This window comes from Myotis myotis, unplaced genomic scaffold, assembly GCF_014108235.1.
Source record: "Myotis myotis isolate mMyoMyo1 unplaced genomic scaffold, mMyoMyo1.p scaffold_m19_p_3, whole genome shotgun sequence".
NCBI classification, from domain to species: domain Eukaryota; kingdom Metazoa; phylum Chordata; class Mammalia; order Chiroptera; family Vespertilionidae; genus Myotis; species Myotis myotis.
Window position 1 is genome coordinate 191693343 of NW_023416335.1, and position 12593 is coordinate 191705935.

The window sequence follows — 12593 nt, forward strand, 5'->3', positions numbered from 1 at the left end:
GTGCCAGCATGGTTAGGCTTGGTGAAGGTCCTCTTCCTGGTTTACAGACAGCCATTTTATCATTGTATCTTCACAAGGTGGAGAGAAAGCAAACTAGCTCTCTGGCCTCTTCGTACAAAGGCTCTAATCTTACTCAAAAGGGCTCCACACTCATGACCTAATTACGTCCCAAAGGCCCCACCTCCAAATGCTATCACATTGGGGATTAGATTTAAATATATGAATTTCGGGGGGCGGGGGGACACAAACATTCAGTCCATAACAAAAGCATATAATATATAAGCTTTTGAGATTACCTTTTTCTACTCAGCTTAATTCCCTTGAGATCCATCCAAGTTGTTGTATGTATCAATAATTTGTTCTTTTTTAATGCTGAGTAATACTCTATGGTATAAATGTACTATAGTTTGTTTTATCATTCATCTGTTAAAGGACAACAGTTAGTTCTTTGCTATAACAAATAAAGCTGTTGTGGCCCTGGCCAGGTAGTTCAGTTGGTTAGAGCATCATCCTGATATGCTAAGGTTGTAGGTTCAATCCCTGGTCCCAGCACATACAAGAATCAACCAATGAATTAATCAATAAGTGGAATAAGAAATTGATGTTTTGTTCTCTCCCCAAGATCAGTAATTTTTTTAAAAAAAAAGCTGCTATGAAGTCTCAATTACAAGTTTTTGTATGATTATGATTTTATTTTTCTGGGGATGATATGATAAGTGCATGATTTTTAAGAAATTGTTATATTCTTTTTTTTTTTTTAAATATATTTTATTGATTTTTTACAGAGAGAAGGGAGAGAGATAGAGAGTTAGAAACATCGATGAGAGAGAAACATCGATCAGCTGCCTCCTGCACATCCCCCACTGGGGAAGTGCCCGCAACCCAGGTACATGCCCTTGACCGGAATCGAACCCGGGACCCTTCAGTCCGCAGGCTCACGCTCTATCCACTGAGCCAAACCGGTTTTGGCTATATTCTTTACTAGAGTGACCATACCATTATACATTTCACCATTAATGTATGAAGTAGCTAGTGTATCTGCATCTTTGCCAGCAAATGGAGTTACCATTTTTCATTTTAGGAATTCTGATAGGTATGTAGTTATGCTTATTGAGGTTTGATTTTGCATTTCCCTAGTAGCAAATATTGAACATCTTTTCATGTGCTTATTTGTCATCTGTGTATCTTCTTCAGTGAAATTTCTGTTCATGTCTTTTGCCCATTTTTTTTTAACTACTGAGATTTTTTAATAACAGTTTTATTAAGACATAACTCACATACTATACAATTCACCATTTAAAGTGTACAATTCAGTGGTTTTTCTTTTAGTATATTTACAGAGTTGTGTAACCACCACCACAATCAATTCTGGAACAATTTTGTACCATACCCATTAGCAGGCACTCTCCAATTTCCCCCAAATTCCCAGCCCTAGGCAACCACTAATTTACTTTAAAAACAACAACAACAAAAATAAAAAAATAAAAAATAAATAAATAAAAACAACAACAAAACTTCATCTGAGCATATGTTCTTATTGGTTTCAGAGAAAGGAAGGGAAAAAGGGAGGGAGGGAGGAGGGAAAGAGGAAGAGGGAGAGGGAGGGACAGAGAGAGAGAGAGACCATATGGCCCACAAAGCCTAAAATATATACAATCTGCATCTTGACAGAAGAGTTTGTGGACCACTTCCTCTAATCTGATAAGCCTCGAGGCCTTTACATGTATTGTCCCATCTGTCTGAAATACTTTCCTTAGATATTCTCATGGCTGGGTTATTATTATTCTGGTTTCTGCTCACACTCACCTTAGAGAGGCCTTCCCTGACCACATCATTTAGAATATTCAACCCTCCCCCAAATCCTACCATTTGTGTGCTTACCTTGCTTTATTTTTCTTCATAGAATTTATCACTTCTTTCACTAGACTATAAGATCCATGAAGGTATTCCCTGGTACAAATAGAGCCTGTCTTATAATAGCACTCAAGAAATATTTGAATGAATGAATGTGTCATAGAGAACTATCACACCTTTCCAGATAAAATAATCCTATTTATTTCTCCGTGTTATTTTTATTAGAGGAACAGTACTAAAAAAAAAATGTCTGATTGCCATCATGATTTGTAGAAGTGGTATTTGTCATTTACCTCCATGATATTCCCTAACATATCAAAATGAGAAATTACACAGGGCTAGAGAGCAAGAACGATTGAAAGCATTTAAATTTGGCCTGGCTGGCATGGCTCAGTGGTTGAGTGTTGACCTATGAACCAGGAAGTCATGGTTAGATTCCCGGTCAGGGCACATGCCTAGGTTGCAGGTTCAATCCCCAGTGTGGGGTGTGTAGGAGGCAGCTGATAGATGATTCTCTCTCATCCTTGATGTTTCATCTCTCTCCTCTTCTTTCCTCTCTGAAATCAATAAAAATACATTAAAAAAAAGAGAAAATATTTAGATTGTTTTCTAACTCTATTCCTTTCTGATCTCCTCTTGAGCTTGAACTGAAACAATGAGTGAATGATAATGTGGGTTATCTTTTTCACATTATAATTGACTGCTCCTGATTCTTTGAGTTCTGAACCTCTTGATCTGTCTACTAGGGAAACAAGGTAGAACAGAGGAAAGGGAAGAGAACTTTGATATAAAAACATTGTCATAGGTCAGCTCTAGCACTCACTAGTTATGTGACCTTAATAACTTATGTCAAGATCTTAAACCTTGATTTCAAATATCTGGCTCACAAACCAGTGTATGTAAATAATAATAAATTCCAAATTATTAAACATCTTTTATGTGTAAATATGAGATAATAGAGAATAGATATATTGGTCTCTGTATCACCTGGCTCAAGCTCCTAAAATCCTTGTAATTTCCTGAGTGATCAGAACACTAGGAGCATCTATTATTTTCATATTTGTCTTTGATCCCATCCCTGACACAGGGCCCCTAAAATCCTTATAAATTTCCAAGTGAGGAGAGCACAAGGACCATCTTTTGTTGTAAGGAGGTGACTCTGGGTGGGCTCCTGGATGGCTCCTAGATGGGGGCTGATCACCAGAAAAACCAAGCTATGATTATTAGAAGCTTGGAATTTTTAGCCCTGCTGCCTATCCTACAGAGAAGAGGGGTGGATATGCAGTAAATAACTGATCATGCCTACATGAGAAAGCATCCATTAAATCCCAGTAGTATGGGGTTCAGAGAGCTTCCAGTGAACATATCCACACCAGGAGTGTTGACATATCTCAACTCGATGGGGACAGCAGCTCCTTCCAGACCTCACCCTAGGTATCTCTTCAACTGGCTGTTCATCTGTATCCTTTATCATATCCCTTAATAAACTGGAAAATATAAGTATTCCCCTGAGTTCTGTGAGCCTCTCTAGCAAATTAAGAAAACCCAAGGAGGGGGTCGTTGAAACCTCCAGTCTTTAGCTGGTTGATCAAAAAGAAGCATATGTGATAACATGAACTTGTGACTGGCATCTGCAGCATGCACTTGGGGCAGGGGCGGGGATTGGAGGGTGGAGGGGAAGAAGTTCTGTGGGATTGAGCCCTTGACCAATGGGATCTGACACTATCTCTGAGTGAATAGTGTCAGAATTGAATTACATTGCAAGACACCCAGCTGGTGTCACAGAGAATTGCTTGGTGTGGGAAAGACCTCCACACATTGGGTAAGAAGTAAAGTATTTTGTGTTAGTAAAGGAGACTCCCAGGAGAGAAACACAATAGGGAGCACTTGGTTTTTCCCTTCATAAGGAAAAAAATTTGAGTTTCTTCCTTTACACCAAATATTTTGCTAAGTGCTTAGAATACAGAGGTGGAAAAAAGTAAGTTTATAGTTGTTTGTATAGAAAATAATACAATAATTAATACAAAAATAATCTATTTTGCATATTCACAACTGTAAATCTACTTTTGCCCATCCCCATATATTATCCTATATAATAAAAGCCTAATATGCTAAGTGCCCAGTCATCTGGTCGGCTGTTCAACCAATCAAAGCGTAATATGCTAATGATATGCTAAGGCTTCTCAACTGCTCGCTATGACCAGCAGGGGGCACTGACCAGCAGGGGGCAGACAGTCGACTGGTCGACCAGTAGCTATGATGTGCACTGACCACTAGGGGGCAGACGCTCCGATCAGTAGGTTAGCTTGCTGCTGGGGACCGGCCGATCAGGACTGAGTGAGACAGGCCAGACACGCCCTGGAGCGTTCCCGCGGTCCCTCCCCAGCCCCAATTGTGCACTTGGCCTGTCCTGTGCCCTCTCAAAATCTGGGACCCCTTTCGGGATGTCAGAGAGCCAGTTTCAGCCTAAAGGCGGAACGACCAATCACTATGATGCTCACTGACCACCAGGGGGCAGACACTCAATGCAGGAGTTGCCTTTGGTGGTCAGTGTGATCCCACAGGGGGAGCACCACTCAGCCAGAAGCCAGACTCATGGCTGGTGAGCACAGTGGCAGTGGCGGGAGCCCCTCCTGCCTCCACTACAGCACTAAGGATGTCTGACTAACGTCTTAGGCCCGCTCCCTAGGACGTTAGTCGGGCATCCCCCGAGGGCTCCCGAACTGCAAGAGGGCACAGGCCAGGCTGAGGGACCCCCCCCAAGTGCATGAATTTCATGCACTGGGCTTCTAGTCTACACTAATAAAAGAGAAACATGCAAATTGGTGTCACTCTGCTATGCCCACCAGCCAATCAGAGTGACCATGCAAATTAACCCAACAAAGATGGCGGTTAATTTGCATACGCAGGCGCAAAGCAAAGACTGAAGGCTCCGGCTGGAGTGAAGACTGAAGCCTGAAGCCAAGTCTTGCTGCAGCTGCAGTGGAGAAGCGAAGCCTCACTGCGGCCACAGGGGAGAAGCCTGGCCTTGAGGCCTGGCTTCTCCGCTGTGGTCGGACCAAAGGCCTGGGTCCCAGGTGCCGGAGGAAAACTGGTGCCAGCAGCCAGGGGAAGGAAGGCCTATTGCGCGAATCTTCATGCAACGGGCTTCTAGTCTAATTTAATTGTTACAATTGTTACAAAGATAAATGTCACCCAAAAAGCTAATTACAGTGTCTGATTAATAGGTATGAAATAGGACAAATTTTCACAGCCATTTGTATCTGGGTTTGTCAAAATAGCCTCGTCAAAAAGTAAATTCACTGTTTTTATTTATTTATTTTTATTTTTTAAAAATACATTTTATTGATTTTTTACAGAGAGGAAGGGAGAGGGAGAGGGATAGAGAGTTAGAAACATCGATGAGAGAGAAACATCAATCAGCTGCCTCCTGCACCACTCCCTACTGGGGATGTGCCCACAACCAAGGTACATGCCCTTGACCAGAATCAAACCCGGGACCCTTCAGTCCGCAGGCCGATGCTCTATCCACTGAGTCAAACTGGTTAGGGCAAATTCACTGTTTTTTAATGCCAGTAACAACAGCAACAACCATCTTAAATTTTATTTATCCTTAATTCCCACCAAAAGTCAGGGCACTCTGTCCTTTAATTTCTGTATTATTGGGATGTTTCACAGGCTTTTAAAATAAAACAATGATATATCTTAATAATGATAAGGTTGGCATAATTAGGAAGCTCACAAATAACAGAGATATATGATTTTTGAAATGAAAAACAAAATAATTCCTATTCTTAAGTAGTTACATCTAATTAGTAAATAAAAATGCAGCAGGGGGAGCTTGGAGTAGCTAGGGAGCACGGTGGCTTTGCTCTTGATTGGTAGAGGAGAGAACACGTTTTAAAAGGGACCACTGACTAATTTCTGTTTCCTATCTCGCTCTTTCTGTGCTTCCCCTAAATGTCTTTCTAAAACAGTCTTAATAATTGTCACTCAAAAGTATCACCTTTAAAAGTGTTGACTCTTTAGATTTTTAAAAAGATGCATCTTTTGCGTTTTGGAACATGTGTTAAGGAAGAGCCATTATACCCCCTGATTTCCCCCCTTGCTCTGCTTCCCCTAGAATGGACCGTTAAAAAGTTCAGGAAAAAGACTGGCAGTCTGAAATGACAGTCATTCGAGATACCAGTGAATTCTCAAAGAAAAGTTCATTTAAAGTCTTTCTCGATATGATCATATCATGTTGATAAACCTTTGATTTCAGGTAATACATGATTTAGCTACCAGATGATGCCTGCCCTCCTCCTCTATCATTTCAAAAGCTCATATATTTCTTAAAAATACCTTTCTGTGGCTCTTCATCACAATGTTGTGCAAGCTACATCACTCACACTCTAGACCAGGGGTGGGCAAACTTTTTGACTCGAGGGCCACAATGGGTTCTTAAACTGGACCGGAGGGCCGGAACAAAAGCATGGATGGAGTGTTTGTGTGAACTAATATAAATTCAAAGTAAACATCATTACATAAAAGTGTACGGTCTTTTTTTTTTTTTTTTAGTTTTATTCATTTCCAACGGGCCGGATCCGGCCCGCGGGCCGTAGTTTGCCCACGGCTGCTCTAGACTCTGCTCTATAGAAATCGTTATTATTGCGCACATTCATATATCACTCATATGCCATGGCTCTTTTCAGGGAGATTGCCTCAAGACCACTTGTGCATAATTTAACTGAGGCCAGTCTGCAGTTCACAATGCTGAACGTGGTTAGTCATTCTTATCATGCTTGATAACATTACAGCACAAAATGCCACAAATGGCTAGTACTAATTAAATGTGAATAGCAGTGTGGGAAGGTACATCGTCTCTTGGCTGCAATAGTCTCCCCACCACTTACGTGTATGTCATACATTGTTCAAGGCAACAAACGTTTAGGGAGAGGATCGATATTGTGATTATTAACATAACCATGTCGAAACAATTTGATTCCAATCTGACATACGTTCTTAATACTCACATCCTGTTTGGACCTCTCCATTTCTCTGCTATACTAAGAATTGACTCTCCCTCCAATTCCTCTTCCAGGTACTGCTGCCTGTAAATTGCAATTAGCCAGTTACTTATTTGCTCTACTTACTCCCCTTAAGAGGCTGTGACTTAGCCCCCTAACCAATGGGCACACCAATAAATACTTGTGGAAGAAGGTAAAACCTCATACAACTAACTCTAATGTTGTCTGAGATGAACTCAGTTCTGGGGTCCTCAACAAAGCTCTTTCCACTTGTTCAGTAGCCAGTGCAAACAATGTTATATAGTTAAGGGTTCTGGGGAAACAAAAGAGAAAGAGCTGAATATGTTGAAAACAGAACCTCTACATTGAGTCATTGCTCTGTCATCAACTAGCCCAGTCTTCCCATGAGCAAAATGAGCAGGGATCAAATTACGTAATCCTGCTGATATAAAATTCTGTAATTTAATGTGGCTTATTTTGCCATATACAATTTAAAACATTTTATATAAGCCATCTCCTCACTGCTTCACCTTAGCCTCTACCACCTCAGTGAGCGGCAGGGTGTGGGACATGATGATTCTGCTTAACTAGGTATCAAGTCTGAGTCTGTTTCCTTCCTCTGCCAGCTCCCCTGGCTTGGGTGGGGAGCTCTGAATATCTGCTGAGATGCTGTATGTTGAAGCACTGGTATTATTTCCTGAGTGTATTTGTAGGAGGAGAATCAGGACAGACTATTCCTTAGCCTCCCTATTACCATTTCTTTTTCCTCATTTGGGAAAAACAAACAAACGCCCTAAGTTCCCACAACTCTTTTAACTCAAATACACTTTTTTTTTTTTTAAAGGGAGAGGTTACTTAGTGATTTGCAACATGAACGCAGATGAAGTCTTCATGAAAACCAATGGAAATGACAAATGTAGTCAACATAGTTAAACGGGGACAACATGAATAACAATATTTTGCCAGAAGCACTGGGGCTTACCCCGCTTCTCTCACACTTGAGGACTAAAGAGTTCAGCACTGAATGAAGGGATGATCCCTAACGTTTTAGGAAAGCTCCGATTTCCATCTGGCAAAAGCCTACAAAGCTGACCTCACTGCATCGCACTTCCACTCCCGGTGGACGGACACCTCTCAAGGCCACCGCAGTGCTCTCCCCTGGTCCGGTTCCCTCCTACGGCTGCCTCACCCCCTCGGGTCTCCGGTCCAGAGGACTTCTCAGACCCCTCCTCCCCCTCCCCCCACGGCAATACCCCCCTCCCCCCTTCCCTGCTGCATCTTCCCTTGCGAAGCGGTGGCTCTGCCCGGCGCGTTATGAGCTACCCATGCATCTTCCCTTGCTGGTCCGCTCCAGGAAGGTGGAGCCAGGGCCCACCTCCCTCCCCGTGGGGACCCCCGGCGCCCAGAGCAGAGCTGGGGGCCCAGCAGGGGCTCCGGAACGAAATATTCTGACACCCCGAGGCTCCGGGCCAGTGTCTCCGGAGCCGCAGGACCCCCTCTCCCTGAGCCCAGCCCCTCACGCAGGCACCACCCACCTCCGCCCGAGCCGGCTCGGCTGCTCGAAGGCTCGGAGGCTCGGAGGCTCGGAGGCTCGGAGGCTCGGAGGCTCGGCCTCCCGCCTGCGGGCCCCCGGGCAGCGCAGCGCACCCACCACCCGACCGCAGGGCCCCGCGGCGCCGCTCAACCGCCCCCTCGGGGCCGCCCGCACCTGCGCCGGGTCCAGGCCGCCGCCGGGAGACACAGCGACGGCGCCCTGCGCTCCGGCTGCCCGTTGAGCAGCCGTTAGGCCCCCGCGCTGCTCCGAAAGGCCAAGGTTCAGTTCGAACGATCCGTTGACCTGGGGGGAAAATGTGACTCGGTTTATCCGCGCCCTCCGTTAGCCGCACGCATGCGCCCCGCGCGGCGGCGCGAGGTGCGGCTCGCGCGCCCCCCCTCCCCCGCCCCCGCTCCCCACCTCGCACCTTCACACCCAACTGCCCCGCGGGCCTCCCGTCCTAGGAACCCTTTATGGGGAAGCGGTTCTGGCCCCCCACCCCCCCGTTAAAGAGGGGGTGCATGTCTGCTTTAGCATTTACCCGCCCCCCCCCCCTCGCGCCTCCCGGGGTGCGCCCCGGTCCGTCGGGCTGAGAAGGCCAAGGGCAATTGCGGGTGGTCCTTTGGCCCCAGTCGCTCTTTGGTGATGAAAACCCAGTGCCTGTCCCTCCATCTCCGGGAAAGGGCTCTGGGGTTTGGGGGTTGGGAGTATAAAGGCTCCGCTGCCTGGAGCGCCCCAACAGAGCACAGGAGTGTTTTCAAGGGATCTTCTCCTCTGAACCCAATTATTTGGATCCCCACCCAGGGAGCCTGGCCTTCGTAAAGGGTTGAGTCAATAGTGACAAGGTTTTTGAAGGGAGAGAGAGAAACATCAATGATGAGAGGGAATCATTGATCTGCTGCCTCCTGCACGCCCCCCACTGGGGATCAAGCCCACAGCCCCAGCAGGTGCCTTGATCAGGAATTGAACCGGGACCTCCTGGTTCATAGGTCGGAGCTCAACCACTGAGCCATGCCAGCTGGGCTGCATTGCTTTTGCCTGAGCTCCAAGGGCCCGTCTTTAGCGTTTGTAACTTGTTTCCTGAGCCTACGCAGCCCAGCCCGCTCACGTCTACTACCTTTGTAACTTTCTAAATAAATTTTATTATTTGAAAAAAAAAGAAAAGAACATATTGAATGATTCCGTTTCTATACAGGTCAAAAACAGGCAAACTAATGTATGTTGTCCTAAGTCTAGATTGTAGTTTCCCTTTGGGCTTCTGTGACTGGAAGGGACATCAGGACTTCTGAGGTGTGTTCTGGGATTAGGTCTGGGTGCTGTTAGCTTTGTAAAAACAATCATCCAATGAGACATTTTCCCATATATCTTTTACTTTAAGAAGTTTTTAAGAAAAGAAAAAACAAAAACCTGAAGTATTAATTTGTCCTAGTTACCCACTATTCAAGATATATTTGTTTTATTTTTTTGTTACCTTTTTAAAAAATTCTCGCCTGAGGATATTTTCCCATTGATTTTTAGAGAGAGTGGAAGAAAGAGGGGAAGACAGAGAGAAATACTGATGTGGGAGAAACACAGAGGTTGGTTGCCTTCTGCATGCGCTCTGACCAGGGCCTAAAGCGGGGGAGGAGCCTGCAACTGAGGCCTTGAGTAGAATAAAACCCGGGATCCTTCAGTCCGCAGGCCGATGCTCTATCCACTGAGTCAAACTGGCAAGGGCCACATAAACTCATAATCATCTACACCAATAAAAGAGAAACATGGTAATTGGCGTACGACCGCTACCCTTTTCATTGGCTAATCAGCGAGATATGCAAATTAACTGTCAGCCAAGATGGCGGCTGGCAGCCAGGCAGCTTGAAACTAACATGAGGCTTGCTTGCCTCAGTGACGGAGGATCATTGGAGGAAACCAACGTTCCCCGCCTGCGGCTGCAGGCCTCTGAGCGGGCAGTTTAAGAAACATTGTAACAAATACCGCCGGACTTCAGCCAGCAGATTCTCAACATTGTAAGCAAAGGCCAGAAACCTACTTTCAGCCGCGGAGGCCTAAGAGCTGGAGCCAAGCCTCAAGGTAAAGCTGGCCCAGAATAAAAAAAAAGAAAAGAAAAAAAGGAGCAGTTGGGAACTTCAGTCACTCCCAGCCTGAAAACAGCCCTCAGCCCCTCACCCAGACTGGCCAGGCACCCCAGTGGGGACCCCCACCCTGAAGGGTGTGTGACCAGCTGCAAACAGCCATCATCCCCTCACCCAGGCTGGCCAGCCACCCCAGTGGGGACCCCCACCCTGATCCAGGACACCCTTCAGGGCAAACCAGCCGGCCCCACCCATGCACCAGGCCTCTACCCTATATAGTAAAAGGGTAATATGCCTCCCGGCACCGGGATCAGCGTGACAGGGGGCAGCGCCCAAACCCCCTGATCGCCCTGCGGCTCTGTGTGTGACAGGGGGCGGGGCCCCAACCCCCTGAGCAGCCCTGCTCTGTGCCTGAAGGGGGGAGCTCCCCAACACCCCCCCTTGGGCCCTGCTCTGTGTGTGATGGGGTAGAGCCATAACCTCCCCATCGGCCCTGCCCTGAGTGTGAGAGTGGCAGCACCCCAACCCCCTGATCAGCCCTGCTCTGTGGGTGATAGAGGGCGGTGCCCCAACCCCCTGATGGGCCCTGCTCTGTGTGTGACGGTGGCAGCGCCCCAACCCCCTGATTGGCCCTGCTCTGTGCGTGACAGGGGGTGGCACCGCAACCTCCCCATCGACCCTGCCTTGAGTGTGACAGGGGACGGTGCCCCAACCCCCCAATTGGCCCTACCCTGAGCGTGACTGAGGGTGGCATCACAACCTCCCAATCTGCCCTGCTCTGTGCATGACGGGGCAGCGCCCCAACTCCCCAATCGGCCCTGCTCTGAGCCCGACCAGGGGCTGCACCTAGGGATTGGGCCTGCCCTCTGCCACCCGGGAGCAGGCCTAAGCCAGCAGGTCGTTATCTCCCGAGGGGTCCCAGATTGCGAGAGGGCACAGGCCGGGCTGAGCCCCCCCCCCCCCCCCCCAGTGCACAAACTTTTGTGCACCGGGCCTCTAGTCCTATATAATAAAGAGGTAATATGCAAATTAACTCTCATGCCCTCACAAGATGGCTGCTACAACCAGGCCGGCAGGGGGGTTAGTGAGGGACGACCAAATGACTAAACAAGCAGGCTGCGTGGGGTGACCAGGCTGGCAGGGGGTTTAGTGGGGGACGACCAAACAACTGAATAAGCAGGCTGCGTGGAGCGACCATGCCGGTGGGGGGGCGGTTGGGGACGACCAGGCCAGCAGGGGGGGCAGTTAGAGGTGACCAGGCAGGCAGGCAGGTGAGCGATTAGAAGCCAGCAGCTCAGGATTGTGAGAGGGTGCAGGCTGGGCTGAGGGGACCCCCCCCCCCGCCCCCCCTGCACGAATTTCGTGCACTGGGCCTCTAGTGATATATAAGGCACTGACAGGCACCATGGAGTCCTGGAAAGACGTTTGTGCTTTCAGGAGTTCATAATTGAAGAGGTGGCACAAACATAAAAGCCATTGCTTGGGCATAGTCTTTGATACTATGCTAATTGTTAAGGAAGTCCAAAATAATTACTTTGGAAGAAAGTTGGGAAAAGAATGTGCATCTAGGCAGAGTTTCTGAGTTAGAAGGGATTTATTTACTTATTTACTTATTCTCACACGAGGCTATTTTTTCCATTGATTTTTAGAGAGGGTGGAAGGTAGGGAGAAAAGGGGAGAGAGAGATAAAAAAAAAACATTGATGTGTGAGAAAGAGACACATTGATTGATTGCCATAGTTCAAACCTGCAACCCGGGTACATGCTCTGGACCGGGAATCAAACCAGTGACCCTTTAATGCAAGGGCCAGTGCTCTAACTATAGAGCAACACCAGCCAGGGCAAGTTTATCCAGTTTTTAAATTCTGAGATTCTAACCTTCCCACCTTTTCGGTGTTACAAATGTTACTTTTTTTATGAAATGATGGTTATAGTAAATAGCAACTGGTAATGTCCTTAATGTGACAATATAAAAAGTTCTCTGCTCCCCTTATGTCACAATTGGTTTATAAAATGAAAAAGTCTGAAACAGACTTTTGTTTCATTCTTGTGCTGCTCCTGGCTCAGAATCCTTTCTCTCTACTTATTACCAAGGAAATTTAAAAAAAATGTAGATTCATAAACA